Source organism: Triturus cristatus, chromosome 3_2 (genome assembly GCF_964204655.1).
Source record: "Triturus cristatus chromosome 3_2, aTriCri1.1, whole genome shotgun sequence".
In the NCBI taxonomy this organism is placed as follows: domain Eukaryota; kingdom Metazoa; phylum Chordata; class Amphibia; order Caudata; family Salamandridae; genus Triturus; species Triturus cristatus.
Window position 1 is genome coordinate 821,833,130 of NC_140584.1, and position 21,039 is coordinate 821,854,168.

A 21,039-nucleotide genomic window follows, 5' to 3' on the forward strand; every position below is an offset into this window, starting at 1 on the left:
TCAGAAAGGCAACAGAAGATAGAAGAACACAGGGGGCAAATTCCAGCAATATGGGGCAGTCCGGGGCAGGGGCAACCTCAATTACAGACCTGAGCTCAGCGCTGAAAAGCGAGTCTGATACGGAGGGTCAAAGAGAAAGGAATAGTGCAACCCAAAATACCATCAAACCGACATTGGGAGAAGAATTGGAGTATGTCAGACGGAGCCACAGAGAAACCCTGCGCCCTAGGAATTTACTGACAAAAAAGGAAGGACCAAAAGCCGACGGGAGAGGAGAAAGGCAAGAAGAAGGCGCGAAACCCAAATGTCCGACAAGGGGATGGGGAACCTGGAAACGAAACTAAATATAAAAACGGTACCTGACGTTACACTAACAAATACTAATACCATCATCAATCTATCAAACATTGTGCTGAGCGCTGCGGAAGAACAACTTCTTTCCCTTGGTCTGTCATACTGTCCCGAGACGAATTTTAATTACACACATACAAGAGCAGATATCTATAGATTTATTAGAAAACTAAAATTGAGAAAGTATCACCAGCTACAATTATCAAACAAAGATAAGAAGGCCAGCCTGACCACAACGAACATTCCCAATCTTACAGTAGCAGATGTAAATACATTGAGCGATTTACAAAACTTGGAGAAAGAAAGTGCTATCACAGGGAAAGAGGAATTGTACTATGACTATCTCAATGATTCACAAGGTAGTGGAATCCTTGATATGGAAACATGTGGCAAACCAAATGCGAACTTTAAGGCAAAATCAAAATTTACACCAATAATGCCGAGGGATTCTATAGACATCTTTAATGACCAAATTGTGACTCAAATCAAAAAACTCAACATCGATATCAATAAGAATAAAAGGAAAATTACAGACCACGAAAGAAAATATGGTCAACTGATGGAAAGACTTTGAAAAGACAAAGAGGTGGTCGTAAGAAACACGGACAAAGGTGGAAACATTGTCCTCTGGCCTCTGAAGGAATATATGACTGAGGCAATGAGCCAACTGAGCAACACAGAATGCTACAGAAAAATCTCCTTTCGAAAATTTAAAAATACCCAGGATTGTTTTATGACAAAATTAATGGCATGGAAAGATTTGGGAATGCTAAGTCCTGATGAATTCAAACATCTTAAAAAGGAACATCCAACCATTCCAAAAATCTATTTCATCCCCAAAGTACACAAGGACAGATATAAGCCACCAGGAAGACCAATTATTTCAGCCTGTGATGGACCCTTTGAGAATATGTCATGTTACATTGACTATTTTCGGCAAGAACATATCCGTGGCTTAGACTCCTATGTACAGGACACAAGTGATTTTTTGAGGAAAATTAACAACACACAATGGCAAAAAGGATACCGTATGATAGCACTGGATGTTTCATCACTTTATACCTGCATAAGAAATGGGGACGGTATAAGAGCTACGGCATATTTTCTATCTAGAAGACCTATGCAATATGTCCAACATAACAGAATGATTATTGACTTACTGACTTTTTGTCTGAATAATAATTTATTCCTTTTCAAGACCAGATATACCAACAAGTGCAGGGTGTGGCAATGGGGGCCAGCTTCTCCCCCAGTTATGCATGTCTTTTCATGGGGTGGTGGGAGGAGCTGGTCCTTAAGAAGCAGTATGGTTACGTCTGTCAGGAAAATATAATTTGTTGGCTGAGATTTATAGACAACTTATTTATAATATGGCATGGCACAGAGAAAAGCGCAGATGAATTTATAACACAACTGAATGTGAATGATGGTAATTTGAAGTTCACATCATGTATAAGTGAGGAAACGGTAACGTTTCTTGATGTACAAATTACAATTCACAACAATTTTATATCTACCACTTTGTACCGAAAAGAGACAGCGGGTAATGCGCTATTGCATGCATCAAGCGCTCACCCCCTTCACCTGATAGACAGCATCCCCTATGGGGAAATGCTCCGAATAAGAAGAATATGTAGCAGTGAGACAGAATGTGAAAACAAGCAAAACGAGAGTAAAGCCAGATTCTTGGAAAGAGGGTATAAGGTAAAAGTAGTGGATAGAGCCATGACAAAGTCTAAACAAAAACCCAGAGATGAGTTACTGATTTATAAAAACAAGCTGGAGGCAACACCCAATAATTCTTTGGGACTGCAAAGTGAACCCATACGTCTCATTATGTCATTTTCAAGACAAGAAAAACAGATTAGAGGGATAATGAGACAAGTTGGCCCATAATACTAGATGACCCCATCATAGGGCAAACTTTACAGAAAAAAACAGCCATCTCACACAGGAAAACTGCATCCATGGGCAATGCCCTGGTACTTAACAATCCTGAGGACCAGGACACTAGCTCTTGGCTCACCACAAGAAAAGGTTTTTTTAAATGTATTAGTTGCAAGGCCTGCAAGTTTGGTATTAACAAAACAGAATATTGTACAGCTTTTAATAACATTCCCCGACCTATCACTCGACATTTGACCTGCAAGACTGAATATGCGGTCTACGTTTTAGAGTGTAGCTGTAACTTAAAATATATTGGAAGCACCAAATTAGCGGTACATAAAATAATCCTGCAACATACAAGAGCCATCACTAACAACGATCCAAGCTACCCTGTGGCCAGACATTTTAAAGAATGCCATGAAAGCAATCTTACACATTTACGATACTATGTGGTAGATGCCATCCCATTAGAAAAAAGAGAGGGAAACAGGGAAGCTAAGCTGAGAAGACTGGAAACTCAGTTTATATTGAAATTAGATACCAAACAGCCAGGGGGTCTTAACACAAGTGAGGATCTTTATACATTTTTATGAAAGCATTTGTTATAAGTTTTATAAAACTATTTTATATAAAATAATTTTTTATATAAACCCTTTTTCTATGAATTCCCCTTTTAAAGAAGGGTAAAAAAAAAACCTCTTTCCTAGTGATTACTCTACTACAGATAATTTGGAACTTGGCGACTTCGTAATCTATGATTTCTAACTTGTATATGTGTGTTTCTTATTATCCAGAGAGGACTTGCATAGAAAATATTGACATGTCTTCATGGAATTTTAGTTGTATGGATATTTAATCCATATAATATAGACAATTAATACAGCAATTTTATGGGATTTTAACAATAGTGGATGATTTTAACAATTGAGTTGTATATTTAATGATATTATATGTATTTATTTATTTATTTAATTACATATCTATGTCTATGTTTACAACCATGGGAATCAATTGTGTATTGAATCTACTAAGTCTTTTCATATATACTTGCTTATTTGCACATGGCAACATTTGCACTCAATGTCCGTACTAGTATAGAGGTGCTCCAATAGTAATTCAAAGACATTATGTCAATACAAATGGAGCCCACGAGTACTGGACATGGCAAACTTCATAAAATACAAATGGAATTTTTTTTTTTAAACACTAGCACTTTTTCTTATTTATTTCTTATTTTTTTAGTATTTAATACAACACTTAGGTAATACTAGTTTCCAAAGATGGTATAATCACGTATTAGTTTTTATTTGTAGGACAATATAAATGTGAAATGGATTAATGTTCACTGGTTTTTTAACAGCATTTATGCACGTAATGTATGAGCAATGTTAATGATATGATTAAGACCATTTACATATGGTATTTCAAACAATGCATTAACAAATATTATCTTTAAGGAATTGTGAAAACGCATTTAAGCAGACCATAATAGCAACAGTGACGCTAACATAATGTGTAAGATACTGAGATGAAAGTATTTTTTCCATTTTCACTTATGACTCTGACTGCACTAGCACTTTAAATTTGGTGATTTGAATCCCATACACTGTCATGTGATCAAGGCAGGCGGCTGCCGAAACGCGTGATGGCGAGACTTGTTAAGCGGTGAAATAAACAAATTTGCACTTATCACGGGTCCACTCTCGTTTGTTGGCGGAAAGGCGACGAAAACGTAAGCAAGCAGCTTGTGTTGAAGCTCCGTACTTCCGGGTTTTGGATTGATGATATATATATATATATATATCTCCAGTGGATCAATTCCGGGCGCCCCTCGTTTACGATTGCTCAAGATGGAGGATGAGGACAGCTTCCCCAGACAGTGGATTACCTATACTCTGTCGCAGAAGAGAGGCAAGAAGGGAAGGAACAAGGCTACCTTTAGAAATTCCATGAAGACTCTGTTAGCAACTGTTTTTTCTTTTTTAAATCTTTTTATTAAACTTGCAGATGCATAACACACATCATAGGTCAATGGTAGCAGTCATAGTATGTACAGTTTCGAAAGACTTCTCGTCCCTCTACCCCCTTCAGTTCGTATATCTACCTTTCATCATTATTTAGTTAAGCAATTCAATTTATCCAGGCTCTCGAAATGCCTCATTTCTGCATGCCTTGCTTCATTTACATCCTTGCAACATTTCAAATCCCTCTGTACTTCACCAACCTGGTACATATTTTACCCCACTTCTCCGGGCATCCCCGACTACTTTTTTTGACTGCTCCACACCAATTAAGGTCTTTCTTTAGCAAGGAACTGTTGATTAGTTCTTCCTCAGCACTGACTTGCAGGATGGTTGGGGCGAGCCGTGGAACTGCAGTTTCTGTTGTTTAAGGTGAGGATGTTTTTGGGCCAGGCCTGCTCTTCCATCTGTCCATGATGACTGCCCAAGAAGGCTGATGACAGCGAAGTGCAGAGATCTTATACTTCATTGTACTCATGGTACTCCAGCATGGAGCCAGCTCCAGCATTACCTGCTGTGAGAAGCATTATTGTAAACAAAGTCAGTGTCTGGAGAGAAGCCTGAGAAGAACACCTGAAAGAGAACCACCCCAAATTGGATTTGGAGTTGAGACAGTGGATCCCTATCCCCAAGCTAGAAAATATGTTATAAAAGTGTGATCCAAACTACTCCACTTTGTTACACTCCCAAGTCCTTCCTGAAAAGAATGTGAGTGTGTCGCAGAGTCCTCGAGCAGCTGCTGTGTAACCAGGGCTGGAGTATGCCTAACAGCCAGCTTTCCAGAGGTGAGGTACATCAGCAGAAGTCTTCACTTTTTGCTGGAGGAGCGGGGGGGTCTGTCTGGTGTCTTGAAAGCCTGCCTGCTGAGAGACGGAAGGAGTGTGTCTGGCCATGCAGAAAGCAAGACTGTCTGGGGTGTTCCCAGTGTGAGGAAGACACCGATAGAATGCAGACTGGAATAGACAGTGAAGCCAACAGCAACAAGTAACAAGTGGATCTTCAGGTTCCTGCTAAGACCTGCTCCAAAAACTTCCCCAAATCAGATGTGGTCGTGTCTGCTGTTAGCCGCTGCGGTTGTGAGTCTGTGCTGCTGCTGCCGACTCAAGAAGGAAAGAAGATGCAAATGGAACCCGGTTGACCTGGGAAGGTTCAATCATCATGTGTGGAGCCCAGGTGGCCTCAGAGGCTGCAACTATTGAAGAAGCCATACCATAATGTCCGTGCCTGCCATGCTGTAATCGTCCGTCAAAGCTGGTGCAGAGGAGACACTGCCCTGAGGATGGGAGGCACAGGCTGTGCTTGTCCCATCACCTGATTTGCGGGACCATCACAAAGGTTTCACAAGGCTTCACCTGTAACTGGAGCAAAGGACTGAGATGGTTTCAGAGAATATCGGATACTCTAACTTTTAAGGTCCCCGATAGGGAGAGAAAACTGGAACAGGGGTGTAGCATTTGAGGAGATCGCAACCAGGGTTTTATTTCTGGAGAGGTGTGGAAATGCTGGGTGGTAGGAATTTTGTAGATCTATGCAGAATCCTTAACTTTCCGGAAATCTTAAGCTGCAACTCAGGGTACTGTATGTTTGTGGACGACCAACAAATACTGTAAATTCCTGTGACCAGGAGGGTCTGATGGAAATTATATAATACTTTTGTAAATCAGCCATAGGGACAGAAAATTACATATGAAAATACCATCACCTATTGCTAGTTCTTTCTATCTATTTTTTTGATTTTACGATTAGTTTCTTTGGGAAAACCATGAGCAATCTATACAAATGACTCCTTGCTGTATTTGGAATTTTGACTAGTTTTCAGAAATGTATAGCATTCTGCAGTGGCGTAACGAAACTTGAGAGGGTCCCCTGCAAAATGCATGGAGAGGCCCCTTTCTGGACTTACTCTGGAGCTCTCAGGCCAGGGTATTGCCTTGAGAGGGACCTCTGGAGCGAATGTATGATGTTACATCGCGGTCTTTACTCCGCGATACGTTTACTTTTTTTTTTTAGCTTTTTTTTTTATATCAAATAATGCATATACAATATCAGCAAGTGTACGTAAATAAATCCACAGGCAGCATTAGGCAAATAAAAGGATTAAACAAAACAATACTTCATATCCCAGTACCTAAGCTGAAGCAGTGCTCCAACTAACAATAACCCACATTAAATCATAGTTAGGCTTGGTATAAACCATTAAAACAGCTTAGAACTTATCTATCCAGGCGGATAAGGCTCCCCAGATCTTCCTTCCTTTTCGTTTAGCCTGAATACCCTTACGCTTATATAGAGCCATTTCAAATTGATATACATGCAGAAAGCGCCCTTTCCATTGCTGGAATGTTGGGGGGAGTCTATCTAGCCATGCAGAAGATATGCACAGTCTATACACAGTCATAGCGATGAAGAGCAATTCCGTCCCAGGCCCTAAATAGGTTTTATCTACTCCCAATACCATAAGCTGCGGGGACGGAGTGATCTTACTTTTTAATATCTCCCCTAAGAAGCCCACAATTTCTAGCTCTAATTGATTTAGGCTGGGGCAGGAGTAGAATATATGGACCAGGTTAGCCCCTAAAGCATAACATCTGGGACAGCTTGTCCCAGCCGTGCCGCCCCATTTTGGAATCTTTGCAAGAGTTATATAAAGATCATACACCGTTTTATAGTGTTGTGATTGCAAATTCGAGGCATACATCGCTGTACCCCCTAGCTCCAGTGATTCCAAAAACCCTGAGTCGACCAGGTCAAGTTTCTCCTTCCATTTCCCGTCCTGCTTCTCGAGATCATCAGGGACCAGTTCCAATAGGCAGCCATATAGCTGAGAGATGGAAGGGGTAACTTCTTTTACCATTACTTCCAATACCGGTATTTGACCAAAGCCAGCAGTCCCCCCAACTTTTTTTTTTAAAAGTCCCTGATCCGTAAGTATTTAAAAAAATCTTGTGATGAGATATTGAATTTACTACGGATCAGTTCAAAGGGCGCAAATGAGCTCCCTACCAAAAAATCTCCAAGTCTACTAACCCCATTGCAGCCCCATCTGTTAAAGCAGCTGGTATGGAAAATGCAGGGCAGTTGCTCATTTTGGGTCAGAGGGGTATATCGGCTATACCTACCCACCCCTGCTTTTTTCCTAACCAAAACCCAATTCCTATATGCTGCATACAAGGTCTTAAAGCGGGTTTGTTTGAAGTAGCTTGGCTCAAAAAACATCATTAGACAACCCTGAGCAGACTTCCCAATCAATAGCTCATAGATGGAGGGTGACCTATTATTGGTGTCCTGCACCGTTTTACGGCAGTTAAACAGTATCTGATAGCACTGAAAAACTGCAGAGAGATAATACAACCTAAAGTTCGGTAGTGCCCAGCCACCCCTAACTCTGAGTAAGCACATATAAGCATTAGCTCTTCTGGTCTTCCCGTATGCCCAAATAAAACTAGCTGTTAACCTATCTATTTTCTTAAACCATATATCATTAATTTCTAGTGGGAGAGATCTAAACACGTATAGTATTTTTGGAAGGAAGATCATCTTAATTAAGTTACATCTTCCCATTATCGACAGTCTCAAGTTGTCCCATCTTTTAAAATCATGCTTGGCTTTCTCCAGAATAGGCGACACATTTTTATCAACTATGATGTCTACCCCAAGATACGTAGCTTCATTTGTAATCCTAGTGTCAGATGCTAGCGTGTGTCTGTGAATTAAGATTTGGGTTTTAGTTTTGTTTAAAAGGAATCCTGACCCACTCCCGAATTCTTCAGCCAGTTCCTCCACTGCCCTTATGGCCCTGTCTGGATCGCTTGTAAATATGGCGATGTCATCGGCGTAGGCGAGAGTCTTAGTATCCCACCCCTGTAGTGTAACGGGCATGACATCTTGTGAGGCTTCTAACATTCTGATAAAAGGGTCAATAAATAGCGCGAAGAGTAGGGGAGACATAGGGCAGCCCTGTCTTGTACCCCTCTCGATTACAAAGCGTTCTGTTTCTTGTCCCATTATACTCAGATAGGCTGTAGGTCTTTTATATATTGCCTGGATTGCGTCAAAGTTTTTCCCTCCATCACTTTCCAGAGAAAGGCCCACAACACACGGTCAAAGGCCTTTTCTGCATCCAAAAAACAGACCCCCATTGGTTTAGCCAGGACTTCAGTTTCATCGAATTCGGTTATAACCCTTTGAATATGGTCCGTAGTTCCCCTCCCCGGGATAAACCCATGCTGTTTATCAGATACAAGCTGATGTATGACCCCAGCCAGTCGGGTAGCGAAGATCTTTGAATATAACTTTCTGTCGCTGTTTAGCAGTGTAATTGGTCTGTAGGAGCCAAGAGCAGTAGGGTCTTTGTCTTTCTTTAGAAATATAATTACGTTGGCAACATCCCAGGAACTGGGCGGTTGAGTCCCCGTTCTAACTCCATTTACGAGGCTCAAGAGCTCCTGCTGAACTTCTGCAAAAAATATTTTATAAAACTCTAGTGGTATAGAGTCTACCCCTGAAGCCTTCCCTGAGGGTAGGGCAAACAGGGCCAGTTGCAGCTCCTCTAATGATATTTCTCCCTCTATCATCAACCTCTCCTCGTCTGTGAGTGTAGCTGAGCCCAACGGGCCGACTAAATGGCTGTCTGGTAATGCAGAGCCGTACATAGGCGGATCTTTATACAGATTAGCATAAAACTCCCTGAAGGCCTCCCTAATTTCTCCGGGTTCTGTAACTATATTCCCGCTCATATTCTTAACATTACTAATATTATAAGCCATGCTCTGCTGTTTTGCCCTGACTGCCAGATACCTCCCGATACGCTCATTGTATTCATAGCGATCCTGTTCGCAAGCAAGGAGTTTCCCAGCTATTTTCTCTGCATGATGTTCATTTAGATGGGCCTTAGTAATAGCTATCTCATTTAAAACAGGAGCCACGTCTATCCCATTTTGGACAGCATCAATTAATCTGGTTTCCAAGCTACTTAAAATTCGATATAGCTCTCCCCAACGATCACACGCCTTCTTCTGTTTAGTGATGCTAAAGCTCAGGGTTTCACCCCTTATGCCTGCTTTGAAGGAATCCCAGACCATCCCTTCCTCGGCGCTTCCCTTATTTATGGGGAAAAAAAACACAATCCAAGACCGCATATGTTCAACATAGTCAGGATCCAGAAGCAGCCCCCTTTCAAACGAGCACTTTCTAGGTACTCGAATCAGACCAGTAATTACCAGCTCAAACACAATCAGATTTTGATCAGACACTATGCTAGGATATAAATCCACCCGTGCCCCTCTGATCAATATAGGTGTAACTAATGCCTGGCTTTTTTGCTATCTGCCCGTGTCTCGGCTCGGTGCTCTTTAATAGATTCTAGTATTAGACTAAGTTCAGGACTAATAGGGGTGGTGTTGGTAGGTTGTGGGGTAGTTGTCTTTGAGTCATTAGTGATTGAATCCCCTGGCGAGATCCCAGCCATCCTTGTGTGGGAATAATCCCATTTTAAGTCACTACCAGGAACTTTCTTTGCTCTTTGTTTTCGAGGCTCAATACTGCCTTTATGCACTTTCTGCTGCTTCGGAGTTTAAATGCTGTTTCAGGCGCCTCCAGCGTGCTAGATTCAGAGGTATCTGAGAGGTTCCCGCTAGACTCGCTATTATATGAGTCAGGGGCCTCAGAGTCCAAGCCGTCAGTCAAAGAGAAAAATGTATCCACCCAATCCAAGGTGGTGTCAGAGACTACAGCCACTGTAGCACCGTGCAACACAGCAACGCGGTCCTTGTCACCTTCGCCTTTGTCCACACTACCCCCTGCCCCTATTGCTACCATTGCTTGTTCAGGTAACAAAGAATCACTAGAGCCGCCGGGTTCCCTGTCCTCTGTCCCATCCTCTCCAGTCGCACCTAAATGAATTGTAGCATCTAGCGCGTCTGGTGTAGCCTGCCTGCTAGTTTTTTTACCTGCCAATGGTAAAGATGGTAAAGATGTCCAGTTCTCAGAGTGTTTGTTGGTAAAAAATTCCGTAATTGAGGGCTGTGGAGTATATTGCGGGTCGGTGTCCCTTCTTCCACACCAGCCCCTGTCTTGCTTGATTTAGGGGCTTGATTCCTCCTTTTAATAGTGCCAATACTGCCCGGTTTTTCCCCACTTGAGCTGTTACTGCTGCTGCCTTACCTGACCCAGACTGCTCGAGGGTCACATCCAGTCTGGCAGCAGGAGCTTGTATGGTAGATCTATTCAGAGCTGAAATAGACGCTTCTCCTTTGTCCTTCAAGCTCTTTGCAGATTTTGGCGGCATTCTCGAGCAGGCAGCCACCCAGGCAGTACAGTAACCTAGTCTGAGCACCAGTCGGGACAGCTTCCTGGCGAGTCCCGCCCACCAGTCCAGAGCACCGAGACACCGGCGAGTGAGCGCCAGCCCCCGTTCTTCCCCTCACTCCACAGCGAGGATCCAGCTACCATCACGTTGCGGCGGGGTCGATCGGAAGAAGCAACGAAGAAGTCTCAAGCACCCAGGCCGTTCATCGAGCGGGAGCAAGGTAAGGATTAGAGGTTCCGGGAGAGCACCTCCGCGAGCATCTAGGTGGCCGCCATCTTGCTTTTCCTACATTTATGGTAGATTTTCTACCGCAATACGTTTACAACGTAGTCGTTACAACGACTTGCGCTGGACTTAGGAATAGTATGATTTACTATTCCAACTCCAGCCTACGTAATAGTAGGGAAGGTGTTGAAATAGTAAATCATACTATTCCTTAGTGTATAGCGCCATCCAGCGCAAGTCGTTGTAACGACTTGCTTTGTAATGGCCACGTTGTAAACGTATCGCGGTGTAAAGACCGCATTGTAACCGATGTCTCCCCTCTGGAGCTCGCCCTCACCCGCACTGCGGGATCCTTTGTTATGCCACTGGCATTTAGGGTTTCATGTAGATTTGATACTAGTTTCCACCATAACTGGAAGTAGGTTGATACCAAAATAAATAGGAACAATGAACTACAATTTAGAAAAATGCAAAACCTGTGGTATAAAAATTGGCTTTCTTTTACTACTCTGCTTGTTCCTGAAAGCTGAGAAAATGAAGTTAGCACATATAAAATATATGATTTCTTGCACAGCACTTTTTCCCATTGTCCTAAAAACAAATTTGCTAAATTGTGGCTAATTTCTTGTTAATATCCAGGGGAAACCACAAACTCTGGTTACCTTCCGAATCCCCAGCATGTGGGGAAAATAGGAAACAAATGTGGGATGGATATATTTAGTGAATTTTGTTTTATGAAAACTGAAGCGCAAAGTGCCTGAAACATAAACAAAAAGGCTCAACATGGGGGCTGGAAAAGGCTCAGCAGATAAGGGGTTAAGTTATTGTCTCTCTTGGTTGAGTTCTGAGCTCTGGCCTCCACACTGCCTCCCTGAGAAGATTGTGATTGCTTGCCATCGATACCACTGAGAATCAAGTACTGATGGGCCTACTCTTGGCCCACTTTGCACAGCCATGGGAGAACAGACCCAGGACATCAATGGCAAACGACCTCTATCACTACAGGTGGGGCCCAGTAGACCCATCTGCCCTGTGGCTATCGGAACGGGGCTGACAGCCATCAATAGCTTTTGCCATCTAAGTGCCCCTTTGAATGTTCATCATCAAGCAGGGTGTTGAGATAGGTACTGAAAACATGTTTCCCTTTCTGGCAGATGTTAAGGTCTTCTAGCTCCTTCCACTGTCAATTCTGTAGCAGTTGAGTAGGCAGGGAGCCGCTTCATCAGTGCAAGGAGGACGCTTCAGCGAACGAGACTGCAAGTCCCAGGGAGCCAGAGGACTTTGCCACACCTGAGCCTGCTTCTGGGGATTACTTAGCCCCTCACCGCTCCCACTTTGCGGGAGCCGCTTCGTCAGTGCAAGGAGGATGCTTCAGCGAACGAGACTGCAAGTCCCAGGGGGCCAGAGGACTTTGCCACACCTGAGCCTGCTTCTGGGGATTACTTAGCCCCTCGCTGCTCCCGCTTCGCGGGAGCCGCTTCGTCAGTGCAAGGAGGACGCTCCAGCGAACGAGACTGCAAGTCCCAGGGGGCCAGAGGACTTTGCCACACCTGCGCCTGCTTCTGGGGATTACTTAGCCCCTCGCCGCTCCAGCTTCGCGGGACACGCGCGGGCGAAGCCGGGGCCAAGGGCGGGCCTGTCTGAGACCGGACGAGGCCGGGCCGGGCACCCCCTCTGAACTCGTCCATATCGTAAGGTTAGTCCGCTAAAACATCGCTCCTACATCTTTGAACCGGTGGGGTGTGTTCATAGTGACTCTGTGGGCTTGACATTAAAAATCAGGATGAATAAGCGTGATGGGAGGAAGATAGAGGCACCTAATGGCAGCAGCATGGTGGGGACGCTAGACCAATTTATCCTAAGGGCATCGTCTGTTCTGGAAAAAGAGATAGCGATAACTGAGCGCCGCTTATCCTTGGATCCACAACAAACTAAAAGATCATCCCTGGGACTAATTGCTACTGTCTGCTCTCCGGTCCACCCTGTGCTGATTCTAACATACCTCTGTCTATTGGTGAGGTGAATAGCCCTGTGACTTCCTTAATCGAGGCACGGGAGGACCTTGTAAAATCGCCAGTAGTCATATCTAAAACTGCCCCTAGGGTGGCCCAAAGAACGTCGGCCAGATCTACATGTAAAAAGAAAAATACTATCAGTCAGCCGACTCCTGAACCAGCAGTAAAAAGGAAAAGGGGAGGCGGCGCACAGAGGCCTGCCATGGCGAAAGCGCAAAGGACTAACAACAACGGAGGATGTGTTCTAGCTGATGAGTGCAGTGCACAAGGAAATATCGCCGCTGCTAGCATGGATTTTAATTTTCCATGTATGGGTGGATACAGCTCGAACCCTGATGAGGAAATGTGGAGGAGACTTGAGAATTTATTAGCAACCTTATTAACTCCGATTACTTACAGACTGAGTCGGATTGAGGAACGTTTAACAGAACTTGAACCTCAGGCCAAGTCAGGTTTTTTTGCCTCAGAGGGCACTTCTGTCCAAACAAAATCCACTGCTGTAAATATATCAAGTAATTTGGGGTGTAGGCTGTCAGCCTTGGTTACTGCTAAACCTAACCCTTCATGTTCAAAAGTAACTAATCAAACTGTCCCCAGGACATCTTCAGATGCAGTCCCAGTTATACAAAAGGAAACAACTTGCTTACATAGGAACAATGCTGATGATTTAGGGAACTTATCAGGTGAATTTGCCCAATCAATCATGAGTACTCCGGGCGATGGCAGAGTGGCAACGGTAACAGCACCAGATAAGAACAGTAATTATAAAAACTGTCAACTGAATGGACGAGCTAGTACAACCATTAGACCACAAGGAACCAGGGGCCAGGAACATAATGATATGCAGCCGAACTCTACGGTCCTCCTCAACCTTCCTCCAGCAGCCGCTCCCTTGGTGGTTGTACTGATGAATGTTCCACCCCTGAGGGCTGCACAGACCGAAACCACCGACCAACTTTTACTGAAAGTATTGCGCTGGCTTAATACTCATCTCAAGGATGTTGGGATTTGGGAGGAGGGCGTAGAAAAATATATGATCATGGCTAGACGAACACCATAGATAGGCCCCTCAAGGAAAGAAGGGAATGGTGACTGTGTAGTCGTTAATTTCAATAATGTTCACACAACAAGATTTTTGTTGGATAATTTGGGACAGGCGATAGGAAGTCATATTGATAGAGTGTCCTTGCTACCATTAGGGTATTTCTACATATCGGGGACCTGTATTTCCAATAAGTCGAAATACTAAGGGATGGATAGGCAAACTTGGGCACCCTTTGGACTGGTACCAGGGTCAACAGCGGTCCCTTTGTCCAATAGATTCGCCCCATTATCCGAGTTAGATCTATGTGATTGACTACATTTACCCACCCCGATTCCGGAAAAGCCCTCTGATAGTTGTGATATTTCTCTTCAAATGCCTATAAAGGGTTTACTACAATTGGAGCAAAAAAACACAGGCTTCCTTGGAACAACGACCGCCTTCCGTAAAATCGAAGGGTACTCATCCTCCCCTAATTTCCCTGCTATCCTGGAATATCGCTGGTTTACATGCTAAAACCTTATCCTCTGACTGGTCATGTTTTATCGAGGGCTATGATTTTATTGCCTTTCAGGAGACCTGGTCGGTAGATATGATCTACCATCCAGGCTATTTGGCTTATGGCAAAGCGGCAATTGCAAACACCAAGGGCAGACCTAGCGGGGGATTGTTAATATGGGTTAAGCAACAGATATTGCCCCAAATAGAGGAATTACCTATAGATAGCCCTGACATTCTCGCAATCAAGGTCTGCTTACAGGGAGACCTAGAGTATCATGTAATGTGTATGCAAGAGGGATTGCGGGAGGGAAAGCCTCACCAACTATTGCCCTCCTGGATGCATTTATAAATGATTTAGATGGCTCAAATGTCCTGGTTATCGCAGGTGATTTAAACTGCACATTCGAGCCCCTAGGCTTAGATGACTACAGCCTTAGTATGGAGGAAGATCAGAATTGGGGGATACCATCTCTATCGCTGCCACCGGTTCACAAATGGACTGAGGTGGCTCTACAGCTAACAAGTCTAACCCTGCGGAGGGGGCTTAGGGCCGTTAATGGGAGATCTCACTCAGATATGGAAGGTATTAATACCTTTTCTAATGGGATCAGAAGTAGCAAAATCGATTATATCCTCCGTAGCTTGGAGCTATGGCCTAGACTTGTAGACATGTTGGTCCATCACAGACCAGAGAGTGATCACAATCCACTCTTCCTATCTTGGAAAGGGATTGGATCACCCTAAGGCTGTTCTGGAATCCGCAATAGGTGATGTAACAATGGCTTTAGATTGCCGACGGCTGAAATGGGCAGTAGTCCTTGAAGACGAAGGTGCCCTAAAGCAGATCAAGTCTACCATTGAAGGCACCTTATCATCGATTGGCTCTATAGATAGTCTAGACAATTCTTTTCTAGACCTTATGAAGGCTCACAAGGATTTATTTGCTACATTAAAGTCCCTGTTCACAAAAAACAGAAGAGCTCACAGGCATAATATAAAACGATCAACCAAGTGGTATGATGAGGCATGTGGAGATGCATTTAAGCACCTCTCAAATGCAATTAAGTCAGGAGTACCTCACGAGGTCAAAATAGCAAGGGCAAATTACAAAAAAGTACAAATGCAGGCTAAGAAGGCCTTTGATGAGGATAGGTGGGTAAGTTTAATCAATGCCAGCAAGGGGAAGAACTGGATCAAATTTTGGCAATTAGTTAAATGGGGCAGTGGTACGATTGATCCTACACCAGTTAATAATGTACCTCCTGGACTCTAGGTCGAGAATTATCAAGCTCAATTTGCCTCCCTGACTGGTAATGAAACAACTTACCCTGAGATTAACACTGAGGATGTTCTAACATTCGACAAAAGGGAGATTGAAAGGGTCTTGGACGGGATACCAGCAAGGAGGGCCCCCGGCCCGGATTGTATCCCGGCCGATATCTATAAACATAATAGGAAGAACTGGACGGAATATATTTTTATTATCATAAATGCAATCACGAGAGGTGCACCAATTCCAGATACATGGCGTGGGGCTGAAATCAATCCCATTTACAAAAAGGGTGATCGTGCCAGTCCTAGTAACTATAGGCCGATAAGTTTAATCGATACCCTACAGAAATTAGTGGCAAGACTTGGGCTAGGTAGGGTTAATGAATGGGCAATAGACCAGAATGTCCTATCTACCTACCAAGCGGGTTTCAGACCCCACGTCAGCACCATTGATCAAGTTTTTAGGTTCAGGATGATTTAATGGTATACGGTAATCCTTGCAGGGGAGACCCTTTATGCAGATTTTGTTGACCTAAAATCAGCTTTTGATTTAGTGCCACGTCATAAGCTATGGGATTCTTTAAAGGAGGCTGGGATACCCCTGGAAATTCTAGGCTTTATTATCAAATTGCATGAGGCGAACTATGCCCAGGTAAGGTGGGGACAGCAGGGCGAATTGACTGATAGGTTCACAGTTAATAAGGGAGTGCGCCAAGGATGTGTGCTTGCCCCTACCCTATTCTCCCTGTTTATAAACAAGGTAATCACTTGTTACACTGATTTTCCAACCGATGCTCCATCTCTTGCCGGTTCAAGGGTTCCCCATTTAATGTTTGCAGACGATACTTTAATTTTATCCAAAACTCAACCGGGTCTGCAACGAGCCCTGGACAGATTTACAGATTTTTGCAACGACCACGAACTTATAGTAAATACTGATAAAACTAAGTTCATGGTGCTGCATAAACGTAAATCAATAAAAGGCAGAGAAGAAATGAATAAAGCTCCCTTGGAATAAAATTATACCTGTACATACTTCGGAGTGACTATGGGTAGGAGGATGAACTGGACACCACAGTTAGATGTTCTAGTTCTTAGACATAATCAGCTAGCAGGAGCCCTACTAAAAGAACATCGACTTTCCATCACTAAACCGGTAGGGCCTGCTATAACGATTTATAATGCGAAAATAAGAGCTTCCATAATATATGGTGCTGAACTTTGGGGGTTCGAAAATCTACTATCCCTAGTTCAGGCACAAAACAAGTTTCTGAGAACATTGACCGCCCTCCCACAATCAACTCCAATTAAGCCCTTGTTACTAGACCTGGGTTGTACTTCTATTGACGAGGTGGCGGGATTTAGACCCCTGGCATACTGGAGGAGGCTATGGACCACCCCAGAATTGGCGTCCTATGCTAATGCTTTAATGTATATTAGAAATGCTGATTTGTCTTCAAAAATTAAATGGTTGCAGAAGCTTAAGTGCAATCTGTTTGACATGGGCATTAGACACCTGTGGGAAGACCCGATAGGGAACTCATTCCCCAATAAAGATGAGTATAAAGCACTCTATTGGGATATGAATACTAAGAAGACTCTGTCGGTGGTGGGCAGTAATTCGCTGACAGGCATCTTTCTGGAACACAAGATTGCAGCGGAAGTGGAGGCCTACTGGAATCTGATTACGAAACCTGGTGATAGGAAATTATATCACCAATTCAGAGTGGGCACTCTCCCGTTAAGATCTTTCACTGAAAAATTGAATAAGGTGTCAGAAACTAACTGCCCCTCATGTTCATCCCAGGAGGAGTCGATAACTCACGTATTGTTTGTGTGCCCGGCCTACAAGGGCCCTCGTCGAAGATGGCTGAAGCCGTTGTGCTCAAACCTAGGCACCAGATCGGGTATGACAGCTCTGCGCATTTTATTAACAAACACACGAGCAGATATTGTTATTGCCGTGACGAAATTCCTTAGCTGGTCCTGGGCACTGCAAAGGAAAAATCGCCCTGTTTCAGGAATTAATATTTGAGCACACTACTGGCATGCGGGTATTCCCATTGTAGGTTTTTTGAATGGTTTTATATGGTTTTAGATGAAATTATTCCTTATTGGCTGAATTGTATGTTTTTAGGGTAATATTTTTTTAACGACACTTTTATTATTGTACCGTGTCTTTTATGATTGAAATTATCGAATAAAGACGTATTGAATACTGAGTAGGCAATGGAATTAGCAATAGGGCACTGTTTGGCTGTTGTTACCTCGGATTTTTGAGCACTCTATTCTTTGTTTATCTTGAAGCAGGCCATTTTCACTGTTCAAAATTCACAGATCTCTGACTGGCCTTGCTTACAGTAATGTAGGTCATCACGTCTTCTCTATCTGGGATCCATAGCGCGCACTTCAGGGGGCCAAGGGGCCTTTGGCCCCCTTGGGAATGTCTGGTGGATAAATTGCTCCTTTGGAAGGAAAGAGAGGCCTACATGCCAGCTCTGTCATTTTCTTGCTGCATACTGAATCATGCAGCAAGTAATTCTGACCTACCTGCATGCAGATCTGAGGCTGGATAAAAAACAACCCAAAGAATGCTTTTTTTTCCTAGAGTGCGTGCACAACTCCCCACCTCTCTTGCCCCAGAAGATGAGAGCCCACAGACATTGGCTATGCAAGTAGGAAAATTTGATTTTCAAAACCGAACTGACCTCACAGACATGGATATCCCTAGAATAGCATTTTGCAGCAATTAAAAGGGGAAAACACATGTAATCAAGGCAGTAGGCGCTAAGCATTATTCTTAACAATTAAATATTTATGCCATTAAGGCTTTAAATAAAGACGGACTGTGGCCAGAAGTAAGGTTACACTCTTTAGTTTTTAAGCAACATTTAAATACTTGGGACAAAGTCAGCAACTTTAAATGGAAATCCAAGTGCAGGTTTTAATATAGAAGGCATTTAAAAAGCTAGGAAAAAGCTATTGCCCTCTCAATTTTTCACATGTGAATGTAGCAGAGTTTAACCATCCCTCCTGAAGGCCAAGATTAGTTCACTATCCCTTGTCCTCTGGCCACTGCACCACCTACTCATTGCTATTTTAAATTAGAACCCAAAAAAATAATTTAAAAAGCCCTGAAGAAGTTCTAATTGAGCGAAACATGTTGGCTAAGGATAATTTGCAAAATGTATAGTTTTGAGACAACTTTGTGCTAGCAATAGGGGATTGTAGTAGTGGATCCCGTTTTAACTAGTACACCAGTAATGAAATACCGAATGTTTTAGAATTTTATCGGTAATACTGATATGTGCAGTCATTTGTAAGTGCCTCTGCTATTTAATTGTAAATACTTTGTTGAACTCTTTTGCAAAATCTGAGTGTCCTGTTTGGAGTTGGAGCGTGGATCCGCCTGCAGAGTTTCATAGAGTTGTCTGGAACCCGGTACCATCACAGATATAATCGCCTAGCATTTCTCCCTTGTTTTGATGGTCTTGGGAGGGAGCCGCTTGCAGACTTAAATGACACACCTTGGGCCCATTCACAAACTACACTTTGCAGTTTTGTTTAGCAGCACTACAATAGTATTACTTACATACTTCAAAATTCTATTCTCAAACCTACATGCGAATAGCTCCTCCGCCGCCGGTCCTATCATTACTGTGCAGAGGCCTCCGCCCCAGTTGTGGAGCTCTCTGCCAAGTGTGCGGAACATAAAATACAGTTGTAAAGTTACTCGTAGTAACTTTATGGTCCTAAGTTACATTTATACAGACTCCAATCCTAAACTGAGAGCTGGACACATGTAAGTGTACACCTAGGAGTCACTTTACAATCGGAAATGTGAATAAAGAAAAGTAATAGAGTTACTCTTAGATGTAATAGTAATTTACACGTGAGTAAAGCTACAAATGTAAATGTACTTTGTGAATAGGCTGGCTCCCTTGTGTTTATTGAACTATGGGTATTAAAGTGAACTTTAGGGCAAAACATTAAAGGCATTTTGTCCTTTCGCTACCTCAAAAAAACAGGAGACAAAAATGACTTAATCTGATAAATTTCAAAGTCAAAAACCACCAGCCAGTGAACCAACTCCGATCACCGACGAGCTGCGTTTTCTCTCCTTCGGTTACGATGGCACGTGCACTTCAGGGCCCAATGGAAAAGAAAGCAATCTGGAGGCAGCGTCTGCACTGTGGGGTATGGTGGCTTATGGGCTGAAGTCTGAAGTGATGATTCATAGTTTGTGAATCTAGAATAGATTCACAGTCCAAAAATTGAGCTCTTGGCCTCTTGCACATGAATGCACAAGGTTGGACAGAACTCCTTATGCCATGCACGTGAGTGTAAAAAACACTCGACGGCCTGAGTCGATGTATGTAAATGTACAGACTCTGACAGGCTGAAGTCATGTATATGTATGTATAAAAGCTGGCAGGTGGCCTGATGAAACGCGTTAACGCACAGTCAATACGGCGGCAGGGTGCATATGCATGTGAAGTCTGCCTAAAGCCTGAATACCATATGTAAATGTACAGACTTCTGCCATATACATGAAAGCACAAGACAGATGGTCAGTGGGTAAATATATAAATAGATCACTAACCAGAAACAGGTAGTGCTATAGGTTCTGTTACACCATTATAGGTTAGATTGATATAAAGTAACTTATTCCGCTCAGTCCTTGGAGTGTGATAATACTAACCAGAAATTTCAATTTCTGCTTTAAAAAATGTAAACCCGTTTTGGGGTATATTTTAAGGAAATACTGCAACCTTTTTTAATTTACTACTACGGGGGCTTTCGAGTTGCTGCTCAAGCGTGATGCATTTCCTTCGAAGCCGGTGTAATATATTACTTTTTTCTCAGATTTGGTACCCGGTGTTTTCCAGACGCCATCGCCCATCAGAGCCTGAATCCTTCCGTCTGCGGTCTCCTTATCTGCGCCTCCAGCCAGAGAGGTCTGCCCGGGCTCTGCGCCGTCATCACTCTTCGCTGGTTGGTCCAGAGCCAGACCCCGTCACTCTGCGGTGGTAACTGATGCAAACACGTTCACCAGTAAGATGCTTGCTGGGTTAATCCACTCGCCTGGGATGTGGGCCGACATGCCTTTCATCCTCCCGATGTTCATTCAATGAGCATGGTTTAGCTGGGCAAAAGGAGTACCTGTCACGTGCTTTAAACATGTTCATGAGAAAATGATCAGACGAAGAAGTGAGTATAGAATACAGGCATCTCCGCAAGGCCAGTATAACTGACGCGTCGTGCGGCTCCATTCCATGCCCTGCACGTCACGAGGTCTACAGTCTATCCCGTGAAATCGTTGTACGTTTGCAAGAGTTGCTCTCAACAGTCCAATTCATACCCTTCATTTTCGCTTTCTTCTACCCCATGCCTTCTTCGATGTCCCCATTCCAGCTT